This window comes from Mustela putorius, unplaced genomic scaffold (assembly GCF_011764305.1).
Source record: "Mustela putorius furo isolate JIRA1106 unplaced genomic scaffold, ASM1176430v1.1 tig00003845_pilon_pilon_pilon, whole genome shotgun sequence".
Classification (NCBI taxonomy): Eukaryota; Metazoa; Chordata; class Mammalia; order Carnivora; family Mustelidae; genus Mustela; species Mustela putorius.
In genome coordinates, this window is record NW_025421998.1 from 50492577 (window position 1) to 50513598 (window position 21022).

General features: G+C 36.6%; 1 protein-coding gene across 13 annotated transcripts in view; it reads left to right on the forward strand.

Annotated features, from left to right (window-relative positions):
- HDAC9 (histone deacetylase 9) overlaps window positions 1-21022 on the forward strand; it is a 924856-nt gene that overhangs the window by 310585 nt on the left and 593249 nt on the right. The gene's annotated exons all lie outside the window — the stretch shown is intronic.

Sequence of the window (21022 nt, forward strand, 5' to 3'; positions counted from 1 at the left end):
AGGGAAATTAACTATAGAAAATATTTGTTTTATTTCCATCCTGTGTTATTAATTCAGCATTTTTCTTTATTTTGGGGGGAATTTCTGTTGGTTTCTTTCAGTGTTAAATTATGATCCAAAATATTTCTTTTGAAATACTGGATTTTATTAGTTTTTTTCACTCTAATGGTGAATATATAATGTTTCGGGTTGAAGGTATTGCCTCTGTTTGTTGCAGAGAAAGAAAAACAGAAACTTTCTTCAAATGTATTCCTTTAAAAAATGATAGGACATTGGTCAGTGTTAATGATGAGGAAAGAAAATTGTGCTGGATGGGCAATCCTGTTGGGGCTCTTAATTCTGACTTCAGTCATAAGAACCTTTCTCCAAAACTGCGCTCAGAATGTATAGCATCTTGTTTTGAAAGGGAATGCTTCCTGAGCAGGACAATTACACACACAAACACACACACTCACACACACCCCACTGTTAAGAAACTATATTTTTATAAGGATTAAAGAATCAACTTTATGGCTTTTTAAAAATAGTTTAGTTTTTAAAATCTCATTTTCAAGTGTATGACTAAAAAGCAACAAACACAATAAAGTTGAAAGGAATAGAACTCTTCAATATTTGTTCTTGTCACCTTACCTACTTTTATATTTATTTAAGTACATTTTTCTTCAGGAAGAAAAAAATTTAGTTTCTTTTGACCTGATGAAATGCAAGAGTGTGGGAATAGGAATTCATGGCAAGGTTTCCATCTCAATTTTTTTTAATTGAAAAAGTACTCCAAAGGATGTTCTTATCAAGCAAATAGTCTTTTTAAAAATGTGGTAAATATAAGCCTTACCGAAAGTGCACTGTTTTAGTGAGGGAAGCAAACTTCATTTTGTAGGAAAGATGTTAAGATAGGAAGGGGGAAAAAAAGGCAGCTCTAGAGAATTATAATTCCATCAAGGAAGTATTTGAGAATCAAAGCCTCATTTTGGAAATCTATTTCTTGCCAAGAGAAAAGGCGCTAAGCTCCTCGGCAAGAAGCAGTTTGCAGCATAGGCTTGTCTGTCAATGTTTGCTAAGTGCTAATAAGCTAATAAACCAGGAGTTTCAGCTTGGGGTATTTGGTGTAGACACAGAGTGCTGGTGGGCAACTCCCTTCTGGGAAAGATCCCAGTCATTCTACATGAGTTACTGGAACCTACTTCCAGGATTTGGCCTTTCATTAGATGCTGCCTATCTAGGAGAAACATTTATTGAAAAACAAGTAATAGGGATATGTTTTATGTATATATTCTTTTATTTCCTAGCCAGAAAAATGAAAAAAGAGCTCATCGAGAACACTTTAATAACTTACATAAAAGACAGGTGGAGTGTCCTAGTCAGAGGTATACTGGAGCATACCAGCCAAGACGTGGGTTTCAGCGAAGGAAGTCTTCCTCGAACTGTGACGGATAATGGTAGTGCCTGCTTGCAGCTTCGCTCTGAGCTTTGTGCTATGGGCCTCACCGTGGTTTAGTTTGACTGTTTAGTTTTATAGGCCCGCCATGATGGAGAAAGGATTTAACTTCCTGTTGATGAGGACCCTGAAGTTCAGGTGGGGTGTGGTAAGGTGCCAGGCAGTGTGTTGCTAAGAGACTCATACCCCTGTCTGACTTGCTCTGCAGCTTGAGCTCTCCTTACTGTTGTAGCAGAAAACAAAGCAAATGTTCAAAATAAAAAGTGTATGCACAGGCAATAGGACTTACAGCCCTGTGTTTTCTTAGTTCGACTGTGAGATCAAAGTTATGTACATGTTAGAAGAAAGGGCAGTCCAAAAATGAAGACTCTAGTGAAAGTGTGAGAGAGTTTGAAACAATAGTGTAATGAAATGGATCATTTCTTTATACTTAAAAGAGTATCAATTTGAAAAACTTTAGAAACTCGTGTAATATGAAACAGTTTCAACCCCATTATCACAACGTCACTTCAGGGTTTTAAAATAGGGCCATCTTCAGATTAATTAAAAATGTGATTTGGCTTAAGTAAATTATAAAACTTCTGAGTCAATAATATATGTTTATTGCTATATTATTTGAAAGCATTCATTAGTTTTAACTATCGACCAAATAGGGAAGGTGTCACTGTAATTTGAAGAAGATGCAAAATAATCGTATATAATCTCCTATAAATATTTCCACCATGAATTGGTATTTCATGCAGTGAAATCACTAAAGGAAGGTAGAGCAGGAGGAATTGCAGACACAGCAAATTTAATTTGAGGAAGAAGTTGTGATGACTACAATATATACTACTGATTCTCTAGGTCCAGTTAAAAAAACTGTAAGAAAAAGAACAGAATTCTGAGAAATAACCATTTCTGCCCAGAATCCATCTCTGGATTCCTTGAGTGTACCCACGTAATACTGTGTGTTCTCATTAATATTTAAAGGTTCCCACACTAATGCCATAACTTCTGTTAGGGCTACAAGGACTTAACCTGTTGAGCTTTTTCCCTTTTTTCTTGCTACATTAGTAGAGAATGATAACCTCTCTCATATATATTAGAAGTTCCATTGACTATTACATGTGTCTCTGTTTATAAAACATAGGAAACCATGTTCATTCTTATGTTATAAAATTTGCTTGCTGGGGAAATCTTTGAAATAAATGGATACTTAGAGGAATAGATAACAATAAAGTGTATGATGAATAGGCGAGGGAATCAATGTTCTGTCTACTTAGACACCGAAGTGAGTAAAATAACATTTCCTATCTTTATAGAACTGAGGCTAATGTTTATGCAGCCTGAAACTCCAGATATTTAGTATTTGTGTTACGAGATAATAATGATGAACTCCATGGAAATGCTGTGTCTTAGTGTTCAGCTGAGTGTAGTGTAATACTCTGTATTTTGCCTTGAATATCGTATAAACCAGTCATGATAAAATTTAAATGAAACTGCCAATAAACTTACTTCAGACTAAGACCACACATGAGAAACTTCATTTCAAAGGAAATTAGAAGGCTAGAGGGAAGAAATTAGAAGTAAATAAATAATGTTTTAAGACTGAGGTGTACCATAACTGGAGTGCTGCTAGATATTAAATACTTAATGCATTTTAAAATGTGGTTATTTAGCATTTACTTTTTAAATGTACTGAAACAAAAAGTTGAAAAATATTTGAGCTAAACAGAACTTCCGTTACCTCTTTCATTTATTAAAGAAAAAAATCACTTTCATTGTGCTTTTTAAAAGATGTAGCAAAGGTATAAGCATTATATTTTATACTGTCATTACTCTAAGATTCACAGGATAAGTTCTTAAATTTAGGATTGGGGAAAATGTCCCTTAAAGGAACCAACAGCAACAACAAAGGAACTCTTATACTTGTTCTTATGAAACAGTGGGAGATAGATTTGTCTCTTCCATCATCACTATTGATTTTTTTTTTTTTTTGCCTTGGCCAAAAATAGATTGCCTAAGTTACCTAAAGTATCTTTAGATATGTGTAAGAAATAAATTATAAATATAGAAGTGAACTCTGAGATAGCACAAATTTCTGCATCTGGATTTCTGAAACTCATGGTCTATTCTTTTTTTTTAAGATTTTATTTATTATTTTTTAAAAGGTTTTATTATTATTTATTTGACAGACAGAGATTACAAGTAGGCAGAGAGAGAGGAAGGGAGGCAGGCTCACTGCCGAGCAGAGAGCCCAATGTGGGGCTGGATCCCAGGACCCTGAGATCATGACCTGAGCCAAAGTCAGAGGCTTTAACCCACTTAGCCACTCAGGTGCCCTTACATGGTCTATTCTTTAATGAGGAGACAAAGTATGTGGGCAATGTATTAAAATTATTGACATTGACTCATATATAGAAAAGAACATTGTTATAGTGAATACAGACATTTCTTAGAAAAAAATAAAAAATATAACTTGAATGAACAAGAAAGGCCACCTCACAAGAAAATTTGTAACTTTGCAGTGATGGATGTTAACTAGACTGGTGATCATTTCAAAATAGGTACAAAAATATTGAATCATTATGTTATAAACTTGAAACTAATATAATGGTAAATGTTAATTTATCTCAAAAAAATTTAAGAGAAAAAAATGGATAAACAGAATGTGGTATATACATATAATCAAATCTTATTTGGCCATAAAAAGGAATGAAGTTGGGGTGCCTGGGTGGCTCAGTCGGTTAACTGTCTACCTTCAGCTCAGGTCATGATCCCAGTATTCTAGAAAGGAGCCCAACATGGGGCTTCCTGCTAAGTGGGGAGCCTGCTTCTCCCTCTCCTCCCCACTGTGCTCTCTGTCCCTATCTCTGTCTTTTTCTCTCCAAAAAAAAAAAGGAATAAATTTCTAATACACGATACAACATGTATGAATCTTGGAAAAAGAAACATGCTAAGTGAAATAAACAATTTTAAAAAAGACAAAAGAAGGAAGAGAAAGGTTATTTGTGATTTTTTGTGGACTACCCTGCTTGAATTTATTATTTAATGGGAAAATAGAAGAAGGCGGATGTTGATATTTTGTATCTCAACGTCTTGCTCTCTCCCTCTTTATTTAGAGAATAATCTATTATTATTTAGAGAATCCCTTTGGATTTCATCCCAATACCATGTGTCCCAAAGCTTTCTCCCTTGCCTCTGCATTCTGTAAAGTGTCCACCTCTTTCTTTTCTCTTTACTCGGTAGTTCCCTGTCTCTCTCCTCTTTGTTTTCCTGTCCCTCTCTCCTATTTCACAAGGTGAGAGAACTGATGCGGAGAGGCATCAAGTCGCCTGACAGAGTTTCCACTGCCGCTAATTGGTCCATGCTGGGCAAGAGCTCTGATGAGCAGGCTCTTGGAACACTGCTTTTCCTGACTCTCTAATGGACTTACTTCTTAGATCAGCAGTGATGCTGATGGACTGGGGGTGGTTCTCATTTGCTTAATATGTATGTTTTTCAGTCTAAACAAGCATGTCCATAGGGCCAACATTCAGCCAGTTCACGCTGGTGCTGTTGAGCCGTTTGTTAAAATACTGAAATAGTTCCATAATGTCTAATAATTAACCACTGCCAGGACCTCTCAACAGCACCCCTTCTGCTTCACCAGCTCCCGTGGACCCTTCAGGAACCACTGCTCGGTCTGTACAGCCCTCACACCCTGGCCCAGGGGCAGTCGAAGGGAGGCGCTTAGCTGCTGACAGATGAAATGATTAGTGAGGCACTTTGGGTTTTTATCCAATCTCTGACATTATTTATCGTTTAGGCTTGTTTCATTCTCATAATGATTAGAGGAAAAATTTAATTCCTAGGGGCGCCTGGGTGGCTCAGTGGGTTAAGCCGCTGCCTTCGGCTCAGGTCATGATCTCAGAGTCCTGGGATCGAGCCCCATGTCGGGCTCTCTGCTCAGCAGGGAGCCTGCTTCCCTCTCTCTCTCTCTCTGCCTGCCTCTCTGCCTACTTGTGATCTCTCTCTGTCAAATAAATAAATAAAATCTTTAAAAAAAAAAAACTTAAAAAAAAAATTTAATCTCCTAAAAGAATACTTATTCAGGGTTTGTCTTATTTTGAGTCCCTCTCTCTTTCCTTTCCTCCTTCCCCCCTTTCCTTCCCTTCCTTTTCCTTCCTTCCTTCCTTCCATGCTAGACACTGCCTGAAAGCAGTATTTAAGGAAATTTTACAGTATCAGTTTCAGATTTTTTAAATTTTTTATTTTATAAACATATATGTTTATCCCCAGGGGTACAGGTCTGTGAATCGCCAGGTTTACACACTTCACAGCACTCACCATAGCACATACGCTCCCCAATGTCCATAACCCCACCCCCCTTCTCCCAACCCCCCTCCCCCCAGCAACCCTCAGTTTGTTTTGTGAGATTAAGAGTCACTTATGGTTTGTCTCCCTCCCTAGTGGCTATATCTATTCAACGTTTTGCCAATGTATTCCTCTCAGAGATCATTTAAAAGTTTTGATCCTGAAGCAAATCAGGGTATCTGTACATATTTTGTGGATTCTTAGCATGAAAATACTATTGTTCCATCTTTAATGTATTATCATATTTATTTAATTTCATTTGTTAATATGGGGAGTTACGTTGATTGATTTTCAAATGTTAAACCATTCACGCATTTTTGGGATAAACCCTACCTCACATGATATATTTTTATCCCTTTTATATATTATTTAATTTGGTTTATGAAAATTTTATTTAGAATTTTTGAATTTAGGTTTTTGAGGGATATTTATCTTTCCTAGTAAAATCCTTATTGAGCATTAGTATGATAAGGTAATGCTGACCTCATAGAAGGTATTGGATAGTATTACCTCCTCCTCAATTTTTTTTGTAGGACCATTATAGACTTGATAGTAAGTTCTCTTTACATTTTTGATAGAATTCACAAGTACAGCCATGTAAGCTGCAGTTTTCTTTGTGGGAATATTTTAAACAAAGTGGTCTATTTCTGTAATAGGTATAGGATTATTTAGATTACTCATTTCTTCCTAAGTGAACTTTTGTTGTTTGGTTTCAAAGGGTATGTCCATTTCCTTTATAAATCATCCAACTTTTTGAAAAAGTTTGTTCATAAAATTGTCTTTTTATTTTTGTAATATCTATAGAATCTCTAATGAATGTCACCTTTGTATCTTCTTTCTCCCAAATTTTAAGCAAGCTGTTCTACTATCGTCTTGCTCTTATTGTTACCAGTGAGATAGCTGCTTTCATTCTTGGTTACTCTGTACATGTACTACTCTGGATTAGTAAATTATAATTTCTTTATCCCTGGTTTTGAGTACTTTGATTATGATGTATTTCAGTTTAGTTTTTTTCATGCTTCTTGCGCTTAGAGATAACTGAGCTTCTTGGATCTGTGCTTATAGAGTTCCTCAATTTGGATAATTTCTTTCACATATTTGTCTGTCCCCCTCCAATCTCCTTTGGGGATTCTAATTATACAAATATTAGGCTGCTTAACATTATTCCGTAGCCCACTGATTCTTTTATTATTATTTTAATCATTTTCTCTCTGTATTTCTCTTTGGATTATTTCTATTGCTATGCCTTCAAGTTTACTAATCTTTTCTTCTGCACTATCTGTTAGGCCACTTAAGCCATCTAGTATATTTTTTGTTTCACACATTGTAATTTTCACTTCCAGAAATTCAGTTCCTGTCTTTTTCATATCTTCCATATTTCCACTTAACTTTTCTTTAACATATGGGTTACAGTTTTAATGACTGTCTTAATCTCTTGCCTGCTTTTTAACATCTGTTTCAGTGCTATGTCAGTTTCAGTTAGTTGGTTTTCTCACCATGGGTCATATTTCTCTGTGTTTTTTGAGTGGTTGCTAATTTTTTACTGGAAGTCAGTCATTTTGAATTTTAACTTGTTGGGTGCTGGGTATTTTTATATTATTTTAAAACTTGCTTTGTTCTAGGAAACAGTAGAGTTACGTGTAAACAGTTTTAGTCTTTTGGTTATTGCTTTTAAGATTTGTTTGGCAAGATCCGATTAGTATGGGGGCACCTGGGTGGCTTAGTTGGTTAGGTGTCTGCCTTCAGTTCAGGTCATGATCCCAGTGGGGGGCCTACTTCTTCCTCTCCCTCTGCTGCTCCCTCTGCTTGTGCTCTCTCTCTGTCTCTCTCCGTCAAATAAATAAGTAAAGTAAAATAAGGATTAGATGAGTATTTTGTTTTGGATTAATTATTTTCATTACTGATACTACAGTGGCCTGGGTGACAGGAGCAGGCACCATTTGTAGCCTGTGTGTGTGCTGTTACCTCTAGGGTCAGTTACTTCTAGGGTTTTCAGGTGGCTCTTTCCTATGTCTCAAGCAGTTTCCTCACAGATATCTGCTAGTCCTTTGACTGGTACTCAGATGAATATTTAGTAGAAACCCTTTATCTATTTTCAGAATTCTAGCTCTTTGGAGCCCTCATCTTTCTGGTACTCTGTCCTGAAAACATGAGCTGCCCTTCTCTTGGAATCTCAGATCTGTCTCCTCACATCTGGTAGACCACCAGGCTTCTCTTGGCTTTTCCTCCCTGTGGCATCACCTGGAAACATCTAGGCAACAAACATGGACAACTGTAGGGCACCCTTCTTTTGTTTTCCATCTCTAAGGATTAGTATCCTGTGTTCCCTTGAGTTCAGATCTTAAAAACCATTGTTTTTGTTTGGGGTTTTGTCTGTCTCAGGGTTTTAGTTGTTTCAGGCAGAAGGGTAAATTCTGTTCTTTTTCCTCCCATCTAAGTTGAAAGCAGAAGTTCCTTCTTGCTTGATAGAGAGCTGAAGTGCAAAGACTTTGAAGCTGGATATTGAAATTTCACCCTCAGAGAGTAAAACTCAGGAGAATAAATCCTAGTATAAAGCTTTATACTATTTTTTACCTTTCAGAAAATAAAAAATTGCTCATAAAAATTATAAAAATGTAAAAACCAAAAAAACTACAGCCCCACAAACATGTAAAATTCTCTTCAATAAATTCATGAAATAAAATTTTTGCAGGCAATCTAACAGATTATGTAGGTGGTTCCCAAATTGATATCCATGGATGAGTACTTCTGTTTAAGGATGACTTCACCAGACCTTGGAAACATAGGGAATTTTTCATAAAACCAAGCTTATTCCTTTTAAAAGACTTTATTTTTTACCATGTCCTTCCTACATTTTTAGTGATAAAATTCCATGCTTTATTGATTTTTTTGTGATAGCCGATGGATAGTAAGGATTATTTTTTAGGTTGTTATCTGGTAAATATACGTACAAGTAGTCCATCCTGTGTTGATTCCTCATAAAATTTTTGTTTTCCTGCTCTAGGTATGCCAACAGTTTGGAAATGAATGTTTGGCATGCTGAAATATGTTAACTCTACCTATTTTCTTTCTTTCTTTTTTTTAATTTACAAGTATCAATTACCATAAAACTTTATTCAAGAAAGCAAGTATTATTTCTCAAGCATTCTTTTATTTGAGTATAGTGTGTTCTGCCCTGTACAGGCTCCTGTACTTTTGTGGACAGTGGAATATATCTGGATGGCCAGCTTGGGCCATCTTTAGATTTCCTCCTTTTCTCTACCCCATAGAAGATATGAAAGTTAGTTTTTTCCTCACTACTTACAAGCATTATTTGGAAACTGATGTTTCATTTTGATTGTTTCCCAATATTGTTTCTCTTTATTGTATGACCAGAAAACCGGAATTGACTTGCTCCGATCTGTCTTTGTCAGGAACATATGGCCAGTGTATTAGTCAGGGTTCTCCAGAAAAACAGAACCAATAGGAGATCTATCTATGTATCTGTCTATCAGATCTCTTGCTCTGTGTGTGTGTGTGTGTGTGTGTGTGTACAGATATCCATATATACACACATATACTCACACACATACACACAAAACCTTGGACTCTCTGATTATGCAATCAATTATTTTGATATGCCATAATGCACACTGCATTATAAAAATAAAAAGTAAAATTGTATTTCAAATTAAACTCAGTACTAAATATATATGTATATGTTTAATATTGTATATGTACAGACAGATTGATTATATGAATTGGTTCACTGAATTATGGAGGGTGGAAAGCCCCCATGAACTGCTGTCTGAAAGCTGGAGAGCCAGGAGAGCTTGTGATGTAATTCGGTCTGAGTCAGAGGATTTAAGAATGGGGAGGCCAATGGTGAAAGTTCTGGTCTGAATCTTACGTCCTGAGAATCAGGATGTCTGAGGGCAAAAAACAAAACAAAACAAAAAAATGGATGCCCCACAATGTGGATGGAACTAGAGGGTATTATGCTAAGCGAAACAAGTCAATCAGAGAAAGACAATTATCATATGATCTCTCTGATATGAAGAATTTGAGAGGCAGGACGAGGGTATGGGGGCAGGGAGGGAAAAAATGAAACAAGATGGGACCAGGGACCAAGACAAAACATAAGAGACTCTTAATCTCAGGAAACAAACTGAAGGTTACAGGGTGGGGGGGATGGAATAGGGTGGCTGGGTGGTGGACGCTGGGGAGGGTGTGTGCTACGGGGAGTGCTGTGAATTGTGTAAGCCTGATGAATCACAGACCTGTACTCCTGAAACGAATAACACAGTATATGTTTAAAAAAAAAAAATGGATGCCCCATCGGAAGCTAAAAACAGCAAATTCATCTTTTCCTCTGCCTTTTGTTCTGCTCAGTGTCTCAGCCGACTGGATGACGCTCATCACTGTTGGCGAGGGAGCATCCTTTATTCAGTCCACGGATTCAAATGCTAGTCTGTACCAGAAATACCCTCATAGACAAACCCAGAAAGAATATCTTACCAGCAGTCTAGACATCCTTCAGCGTAGTCAAGTTGACACACAAAACTAGTCATCAGCCATTGAGAAAAAAATGCCTTTTCAAGGATGTCATTAATAATGATAATAACATTTCAATCAGAGTAATAATAACAAACACAAGTGTCCATTTTTGATGTACTAAGAAATATGTTATATTCAAAATTTATAACTCTCAGAGGTGGTTATCACTGTTCCTTAAGAAATTAAGTCTTAAAGAAGTTAAGTCATTGCTCTCGCAATGTCACAGCTAAGGGAAAGTTGTACATACGACTCAGGTCTGTGGCAGGAAAAGACTAGGCTCCCCTGACTCCAAGTGAGAAGAGGCTTTTTAGTGTTTTCCAAAACTGTGGCACTGTGTTCCTCTCCAGACACCCTTCAGAATCTCCAAAGAAGGGCCAGTGACTCCATTTCATGTATTATTTATTGCTCCCGTTATTATACAGAGGAGAATGCTGCTAATGATAAATTATACTCTGTTGTTGAAATAAGCCTTTTAAACCTTTGAAGAGGGTTGGAAACCATTTTTTTTAATAAATCTTTTCTTTTGCTAACATCTCCTAAAAATATTTCCATTTTTATAAAAATGTTCTGGTTTCTTTATGAAAATAGCTGTAAGGATATGTCACTGGGTAGGTTCATTAAAAATTACAAGCGTACGCCATTACTGGGGAAAGTTTCTGCAGCCTGTTTCTTGCACTTGGGGAAGGGTGCAGGTTTCCAGGGATGGCTGCCCATGAATCCTGGAGGCCTGCACCTGCAGATTCCAGCCTCAGGCACAAGCACCGGGAGAGCAGCCCCATTTTGTAAAAACGAAAAGATCTGCTGTTCTACAGAAGTGTATAGGACAGAGAGGTGGACCTCAATGAAATAAACAAAACCCATAAACCACTGAGATGAGATAAATTGCCAGAGTTGTTTGGGAGGCCAGGCAGGAACAAACATTCTCTTCCTAAATGTAGTTTTCCCGCACTTGGGACAAGCACACTATCTGATTACCTGGGATGATTTATTTATCTTTCTAGACTGTTGACATGAAGTCTGAATTTCAGGCCCAGGAATAGGTGTACTTCCTGTAGTTATTTTGTTTGCAGAAATCACTGACTTCTGTTGTGTTATTTTTTGTGGATTGCTGGAGCTAACCATATCAGTTTAGTATGCTCATGTCATCTGTAACAGTAAAATCTTAGTAAATCACTCTGGGTTTGAAGTATGGGGCCTGGAAGAATAATCTACAATAAACAGAGTTCCTGCTCTTTTTATGGGTTTAGCTACAGCCTTATATCAGAGATACCAAAGTTTCTTCTTGATACAGATTTTCCTGTATCTACTAAAAACTCATAAAATTTATGCAACAAACAAAGTAAGCCCTTCTGAAGGCATCCATTCCTTTGTTTATGTGTTGACTCCACAGATTTTATAAAATACCTAATCTCTGCCAGACATTCCAAGGGATTCTGGGGACTACAGTGGTGAAAAATGAAAAGATAAGATTTCTTTTATGGAGCTCATGTTTTAGTTGGGAGTTGGAGCAGAAGTGAATAAAATGAACAAACTCTACCAGGTAGTAATACTCTTTTGGAGAAATTAAGACAAATAAAGTAATCGGGACTGCCTGGAAGCCTGCTTTAGATCAGGCAAGGATGGGCCTTCCAAGGAGGTGGGGCATTTAAACGCTGAGATACCTGAATGAGAAACAGGCTACTTACTCTGCAATGATCTGATGGAAAAGCTTTCCAGGCAGAGAAGATGCCTCGTGCAAAGCTATTGCTATAATCTGGACATGGCTAGACACCCATTAGATCACCTCAACTTGCTAACTGGATTTGCATTCGTTTTTACTATTCAAAATTTCTTCTTTACTCTGTCCCATTCCAGTTTACTCTTCATGTCTGTATATTCTGAATGATAATTCTTATTCACAAACTATAGCAATCTCATTGTGTTGACTAATTGATTCTGTAGTGTTTTTAGGAAATTATTGCACACATAAGTAATTTTACAAAATGAATTAGATTAAAAGTGGCTACTTAAGAAGTGAGTAAATTTCAGAACAGTTTCCCCCAAATTTTATATTTCAAGACTTGCCTTAAAATTAGCTGGTATAATATCTCTTAAAACAACAAAGAAAGAAAAGCACAGTTCTTTTTATGTCTGGAAAGATACAGGGAACTTTTTTTCCAAACTTTGAAGCTGGAAGATAGATTCACATGTTCATAACGTGAAACTTCCAGGGCATAATTTCCTAAATTATTTCTTTCACTGCCCTCTTGGTAGCTCAGTGTCATGGATGAGTGAGTTTACCTCACAAGTAAGCAGTTAGCTCCCCAAGAACAGACTCTTAACCTTAGCTTGCCACGTGATTAGGCTCGGGGTGAATGCACAAGATTAATGAGGGCCCTGAGTGAAAACAGTCTCTTGTAAGGACAGCACTAAATCTTGAAAGTCTGGTTGTTATTGTTTGTGGAGGCTGAGCCCTGGACTGGCCCCAGAAGGGATCCCCGTGATGGTTGCTCCCGGTCTGGGTATATCTTTAATGCCTTGACCCTGGGTTTTCTGTGACTGGCATAATGTCATTCTCTGTTGTAATCTATTTTTAGGAGCTACTGAATATTCTTGCATTTCTCACTGTGTCTAAATGTAGATCTTTTCATTGTACTTTGACTGTGCTTACTTTCCCAGATGATGGAAAGAGGACACATTCTCACATCTGTAAGTGCATGCTTTAGTTCTAGTATGTTCGCTCTCTGAGTACAATAAAGACTTTTTCTTTTCCTAGAGTTCATCTTCTAGCAGACAATGAAATGGAGAGAAACAGTCTATGAATAAACTCTTCTTGTTCTCCTCGGTTTTCCCCATCAAATCACTTCTTGCAATCCTAGGCCATTTTATTTAAAAAATTATGGGGCAATGTTCGCCAGGGAGCAAAGATAGAAAGGAGAAACCATCGGCAGCTAACAGATTTAATCTTGATAGGTGAGATGACCTGGTTGGAGAATGCATATGCAAATTGTGAGTAGATTATGAATTTATACACATGTAGAAGATCTGAATCAACTCTCCTCTGCCCAGTTTCCGTCAATTGACCACTAACGGTGGTCTCCAAAGAGCACTCTTATAGGCAAGAATGAAGCATTGATTTTATAAAACAGAATCTTCAAAGGAGGGGGAAACTAAGCCTGTGGGGAAAGAAAGCAGAAGTCTGGCAATAGGTCATGGGAAAGGAAGGAATCACCGTGGGGTTTGGACTTGGAGAGAGAAAGAAGTAGCAGCAGGCTACAGCCCAACCTGTCATTAGTGTTAAAAAAAAAAAAAAAAAAGCTGCCACTAACCTCAAAATGCACTGGGTTGAAGGCTATTTTTTCCTCTCTTTAGACTCATTTCCTATCTGAATTTCATGTTAATAATTCCACTGCTTCTTCCCAGCCCTGAGTGTGAGGAGGGAGGGGCTAAGTCTTAAAATTTCCAATCTCATAGTCTTGTGTGTGCCTCCAAAGACTAATGTGGAAAGGTTTCTACTGAGCTAATAGCTGCAAAGACATCAGTTTTCTATCAAAAGTCACTTTATAGCAGACGGCTATTGGGTAATTGAGATACACTTTACTAAAATTATAACAGGTTTAAACTAGTGGATTTTATTAATCCTTGTTTTTTTTTTTTTTTAAACAACCAATTACCTGGAGTACTACAGTTTATTCAGAACAGTTATCTTTTGTTTTTATTTAAAAAAAGACTTTGATTATTTTTATGAATGTTTCAAACTTAGCTTTTTATGCCTTTGCTTAGTGAAAAATTTGAACAAATAACTTCTGATTTTTTTTTCTACTTTTGGGTGTATATATATCTATATATCCTATCTAGTTTAAGGCTTAATTCTTTTAGAAAATCAGTAATTCTAATTTATTGCTTCTCTTACAATGTTGAGTGAGTTTCATTTCTAGGTACTAGATGTCCCTTTATTTATTTTAATGTTTTTTTATTTAAACTTAATTAACATACAGTTTATTATTAGTTTCAGAGGTAGAACTTAGTGATTCATCAGATGCTTGTAACAACCAGTGCTCACTACATCAAGTGCTCTCCTTAATGCCCATCACCCCGTTACTCCATCCCCCAACACCTTTCCTTCCAGTAACCCTCAGTTTTTTTCCTATAACTGATTATCTTATGGTTTGCCTCCTTCTGATTTCATCTTATTTTATTTTTCCTTCCCCTCCCCTATGATCCTCTGTTTTGTTTCTTAAATTCCACATATGAGTGAAATCATATGAAAATTGTCTTTCTCTGATTGACTTATTTCACTTAGCATCGTGCCCTCTAGTTCCATCCACATCATTGTAAATGGTAAGGTGTCCCTTTAGAAGAAAGCTTTATTCATAAGATGTTACAAGATGCTTACCGAGGTAGCTTAAAGAACAGATTTAATCAACCACTATATTCATTTTCACTTCACGTGTAGCAAATCACTCCAAGATACAGTGAGTTAAAATACGATCAGTTTTTGCTCTTAGTTCTGCATTTTCTACAGTCCTTGGCAGGCTGGCTTCTCTGCTCTGCTATCATTCAGCTGGGGCCAAGGATGGCAAGTCCAGGAGGGTCTCTTGTTCTCCACAGCTTTTTAACATGCGAACTCCTATCATTCATAGTGCCAAGCTTTTTCACAAGGGAGGATCTCAAGGGGGTGAAAGCTAGAGGTACTAAGCATCTTTTTCTTTTTTGCCTAGGTTTTGTGGTACTAGGCATCTTAGAGGCTATAAATGTTTAACCGTTTCACTCAGAACTGTCATAGTACTATTCACACCACAGTACATGAACCAAGCAAGTCACAAGGCCAACTCAGCTTCAAGGAAAGGAGGAATGGACTCCATTCATTTTGGGAGGAATTGTGTACATTTACAAGGAGGAAGGAAATTTGCAAACACATTTGGATACTATCTGGCACAATCAAAATATAAATATATCCTTGACTAGTGAGAAGACTCCAGTTAAGGAGTGCCTGGCTGGCTCAGTCTGTAGAGCATGTCACTCTTAACCTTGGGACCAAGAGTTTAAGCCCATGCTGGGCATGGAGCCTACTTAAAATAATTAATTAATTAATTAAAGAGAACTTCTCAGTTATGTAAGTCCTTTTGATATATATTACTTGTAAATATCATGTTATGATTTTATATTCACTCTTAATCTTGAAACATGAGTTTGTCATTCCTTGATTTGGAATTACGGTATTCTACTTTATTGATCTTTAATGTAACAATAAAAGGTACTTCTCACTCAAGTCAGACAGTTTCCAAATGTTCACTGTTATTCACTTGACAGTCTACTGATTTCTTTTTTTTAAAACATCCCCCTTCATCATGGTGTAGTAAAAAGTAGTTGGAAGTAGATGGATTTTGCTCAAATACCCTTCCTATGTCTTATTGACTGTGTATATTTTGGTCTGTTATTTTAAAGTCTTTGGGTCTTATTTTCTTCATTTGTATAATGAGAGTAATTATATCTACCTCATCAGGTTGGTATGAAGATTAAGTAAAGTAATTATATATAAATTATATAACAGTCACTGAGACACAGTAGATTTTCCCTTTCTCTACTTTCTATCAATATAGTAATTAAATTCCTGTATAAAAATTGAGGAAATAGGGCCTTCCTTCACTTTGAATTTGGTTATTTTATTCACATTTTATAATAGCAAAAGTACTAATCTTCCTTTAATATTTGGAGGACAGAATGAATAGAAAAATATAAAGTTTGATATAAATTTTAGAAGTTGTAGCTTTATATGCTTACTGATACATAATGTTTATAAGAAAATTTTTACTTTTCAAAATTGTTTTTCTTATCCTGTATAATGATAACATCCCTCAGAAGGGGAAGGCATTTAGCACTGTTTCTAATCAGCCTTTTAGATATTGCATGACTATATGACTTTTACAACAAGGTTGTCAAAAAAAAATCTAAGGAGTATTCTCCGTCCTTAGTCTTTAGTAGTTAAATGAAGCAATAGCATTGATAATGATTTATTTTATGATCTAATTAAGCAATAACAATGATGATTTTAATGATTATTTATGATCATTTTAGTGTGATTTTAATGATTTTAATGATCATTTTAGTGTGTATTCAAATTACATGGTACTTGTGTTATGTGACAGAGATTTCTCTGGGTTACCCAGGAAAGATTTGTGAAAAAAATTTTATTACCCATCTTTTTTTTTTTTTGTCATAAAAACACTTTAGTAAGTTAAACCTTTGGTTTTAGTAAAATTACTTGGACATGAATTTGGAGAGAAGTTGTAGAACTGTGTTTAAATAGATTTAAAAAAATTTTAAATGCAAAAGCACTAACAAAACTGTTTTGGAAAATTTTGTTCAGGCAATTGTAGAAATAGTTGTAAAATGACAGTTTGCATCCGAAATGTATGACAACTCTGTTGTGAAAACTACTGAATAAGAGCTAAGATTATTCAGCAGGTATTTGACCATGAAAGAGAAAAATACAAAGCTAAAGGTGGTATGACATATTTCCCCATTCACAGCTGAGTGGGAAGGTGCCATGTGTAGGGGAGAGAGCTGCTTTTTGATTTTCCTCTGATAAAGTTTGTCAGCTAAATAGAATTTTGTGTTTTCAGAGTACAGAGTGGATAACCTCTGCAGCACAGTTTAACATTTAACTAAATCTTATCCATGGCTCCAAAGAAGGGTCTTCCTTTTCCAGTCAAGACTAAATTATTGGTGCTTTTGCAGGAAGTAGAAAGTGCTAGGGGGGTTGTGATTCTGGAGAATTAACATTTAAATACTCATTATACATTACATCTATAGAAAGTCTTGAGAGAACGTTTTTCCCTGGCAAGCTTCATCACGGTGTGGGCTTTTTCTAGAATAAACTACAAGTCTCTTCTATATTATTCTTGTGATCCTATGTATATAGATGGAATCATCACATATCTTATCACAGGTCTATTTTGTATTTAAGTAATTATATCCCTTTTTAATGAATTCAAATCAACTTGCCTTCTACCCAGCCAGCATATATTGTTCAACTTTGATAAGAGAAATATTTTTTCATTTGGGACATTAATTGCTAGCTCTCAGTGGGGAATATACCCCCTATATATTAGTGCAGTAGTGATATGTAGATACACAACGGCAGACCTGAAGACTTATTTATGTACACTTGAGTTTTGGTATTAACACATGTATAATCCTTCTTATGAATAAGCCAGGCATAATTATGTGACTAAATCAGGTTGAGTAATTTCAGGGAATGGATTGGTATACCTCAAAAGCTTTAGAAGAGAAATGTCAAATATTTATTATTTTTTCTACGTGGGAACCTCTGAAGGCAGCTGCTGTGCAAAAGTCATTTGTCACTCTCCAAGTGAGTTTCCATATCAGTGACAGCATTTATACAAATGCTAATACTGTTTCTAAACCTTAGTGAGAAGCATAGAATCTGAATATTTCTAACATACAGTGACAATGGTACTTAATATCAAATGGCAACTTTTTAATCCAGGGATAGCTATGTAATTAACGTTCGAATTGTTGCAAATTATTTACAAACATTAGGGGCATTGGGTTATGATATTAAGACCATAATTTATTTGACATGTGAACACCCTGAAAGGAAATGTGAATTTTTCATTCATCATCTTCAAAGAGTGTAAAATGACTACCTCAGGCCTATAATAACCAAAAAGTTTAGTCACACTCATATACACAATCTCAGGATTGCTTTTATTTACGCTTCTCATCCTTATTTCAAGGCTAGTTGTATACTTTATGAATCCACAAATGATTGCCTTTATTGAAAGGTTTGTGTTATTCAAGATGACTTGTAAAGTTTACTCAATCTTCCCTAGCAAGGGAAACAGGAAATTCCAGAGAACACTAGACTCAGCAAACCTATAAAATCTGAGAAAGCAGACCATTATTTCTGGAGACATTTCACATAACACTTTGGGAAGCAATGACTAATTAGTTTTTGGTCTTAACAATAGCACTTTCAGAGGGTTTTTTTCCCCCCTCTTTTCCTTTTATAGCTTTCATATTAGGAGAAGAAGGAATGTAGCTCTGAATGATGAAATATTGGCAACGTATGCACTTGCTTCTCGGTAGGAGCTCAGCTCTTTGATCCTTACAATTACCTTCATTGCCTGGCTGGCAGTAACCAGCTGGAGAGCAAAAACCGATTGTTGCAGGCACGACAACATCCTAATATGCTTTGCCTTTAATAACTATTTCAAACTGAAGGCTCTGTTCTATTCCTAAATTGCTCTTGTAGTAAGTTAAGCCCTTAAAGGAACATGGGTGCTTGTTCATGCCCAGAGCCTCATCTTTTCCGTGGCAGGACCTTGCCTAACCACCTACCTGCAATAGCCAGTGAACACTTGGTTGTTAGCAGGGGTAAAACGTACTCTGAGTTCTGTAAGTGTAAATATTGGCATGTTAAATCTACTTTTCTCATTTCCCTTTTCTTTCCTTCCTTTCCCTCCTTATTTTTTAAATTACTTGTTCATTCTTTCATTTTAGAATTTCACTTGTCTTAACCCGGGCAATCTTCCTTGACTCTTTTTTCTGCCTTTTCTTCCTATCCCTGAATCCTGGTCGCTCCCCCTCTACTATAATCCTGCCAATCTTGGCCTGTACTGTGGCTCTTGGATTATTGCAATAGCTTTCTCTTTGACCTTGCTTCTGCTTCGAATTCCATGGCCTCCAACTTGCCCTGGTTGATTCCAAAGTCAGCAGCCTCAGTGATCTTTCAGAAGCCATACTGTGCCTCGCCTTTGCTTAGAACCCTCTAGTAGCTTTTCATCTCTCTCAGAGCAAAAGCAGAAATGCATCCCAGGGCCTCTTGAGAATCTGTGCCTCTCTCACTGTCATTCGTCCCCTGCCACTGGTTCCTCCCACTCTGCCCTCTGTGCTGTATTGTCCACATGCCAAGCTTACTCTGAAGTTGGTGCTTCTGTACTTCCTGCTGCTCCTCGTTAGATACATAGATCAGATCGTCTCTCCCAGACATCTGCAACAATCTTCAGATCTCTGCCCAACTGTCACCTTCTTAGGGAGGCTCTTCCTGACCACTCTGTCTAAACCAGCAATCCTACCCCCACTACACCCCACCCCACTTTCCCTTTCTCCTCCCCTGCTTTCTTCACAGCTCTTATCACAGCCAGTAGGGTGTGTCCTTATTTAGTTGTTTGTAGTCTCTTACCCTGCATTAGGACATAAAGTTCAGGGAGGCAGGACTTTATTTTGCAATCAGTGTGTCATCCCCCCTGCCCTTGCCTAGAATATCTTTCATGAAGTAGGGATTCAATAAATACTTCCAATTTGTTGAATGAAAAAAAAAAAAGAATAATAAATTCATAAGAAATTTATTGGTCTCTTTTCTCCTTTTTATCTTTCTTTTTGTTTTATGTCTCCTACTACCACCTCCCTTAATTCAAGTGAGTGCTTATAATTCAAGAGTGTGAATTTTTGTTTCTCCTTAGTTATGAAGGTGTTACCTATCCTTCCATTTTTATAGAAAAGTTCTTTCCATACCATCTTCTTAACTTGGCCAACTGCTTATATCTCAAGAATGTATTTTTTTCTCTTTGGTTACAAATATGTTACCCATCTTTTCATTTTTATAGGAAAGTTACTTTCCATTGGATACTGGTGCTTCTTTTTATGTTCCCAATTGCAGATAGCCAGTGAAAGTTTGTGTGTGTACCAGTGTGTGTTTATTTAAGCTTATCTTTATAATGTAATGTTTGCAATAAGAACAAAGGGAGATATAGATTACATTTTTGATACAACTTTCCCCCTTTTTTTGCAGGCAAATCAAGAATTAATGCAAAGGCAAACTTGTAGAGGCAGAAATTCAAAATTTCTCTGAACCAAATCATGGAATTCCTATGCTATTTAGATACATTTCCAATGAGTCTTAAGAGCTAACATCAAATATAAACTCTTCTCAGTAGGCTGGATTTCTCTTTAGATTATGTTTTCACTATTAACAGAAATGTTGAGAGAATTATTTCAGTTGCATTCAAGTAAAATTACCTAAGGGACTACCATAAAATAATACTGGTGATTTATGACTACTTCTGGGGTGTTAGGAATTCTTTTTTTTTTTTTTAAGAGAGGGAGAAAGGCGGGGTGGGGGAGGCAGGGGGAGAGGAAGAGAGAGGATTTCAAGCAGTCTTCATGCCAGCATAAAGCCTGATGGTGGGCTCATGAGCTAATGACCTGAGCTGAAACCAAGAGTCAGACGCTCAACTGACTGAGCCACCCAGGCACCCTAGGAATTCTTATAGGTGTTTCATACATTAGTTCATTAAAATTTTAAATTTGTAACAGTTCGATAATCTGAAGAATATCATCCTTATTTCACATCCTTATTTCAATTTTAGGAAACTAAGTCTTCTAAGTGATTTCGTTTGTCAAAGACCATAGAGCCAGCCAAGCAAACCTGGAAGTTGACCCAGTCTGAATTTAAAGCTTATACTTTTCCTCCTAAACTAGTGTTTCTCAAACATGTGGGCCACAACCTACACTAATAAAAATTTTTAAATTATGATTACTTGTACACATATATATAATTAAAACATAAGCCTCATTATGTAATAACCTCACCATACGCAGTACACTCTGATATATTCTATTCTGTTCTAGCCCAGCCTAACCTTGCCCTCGCCATGACACAGCTATCTTCCTCTCCTCCTGTACTCTCCTCCCCACCCCTGCCCT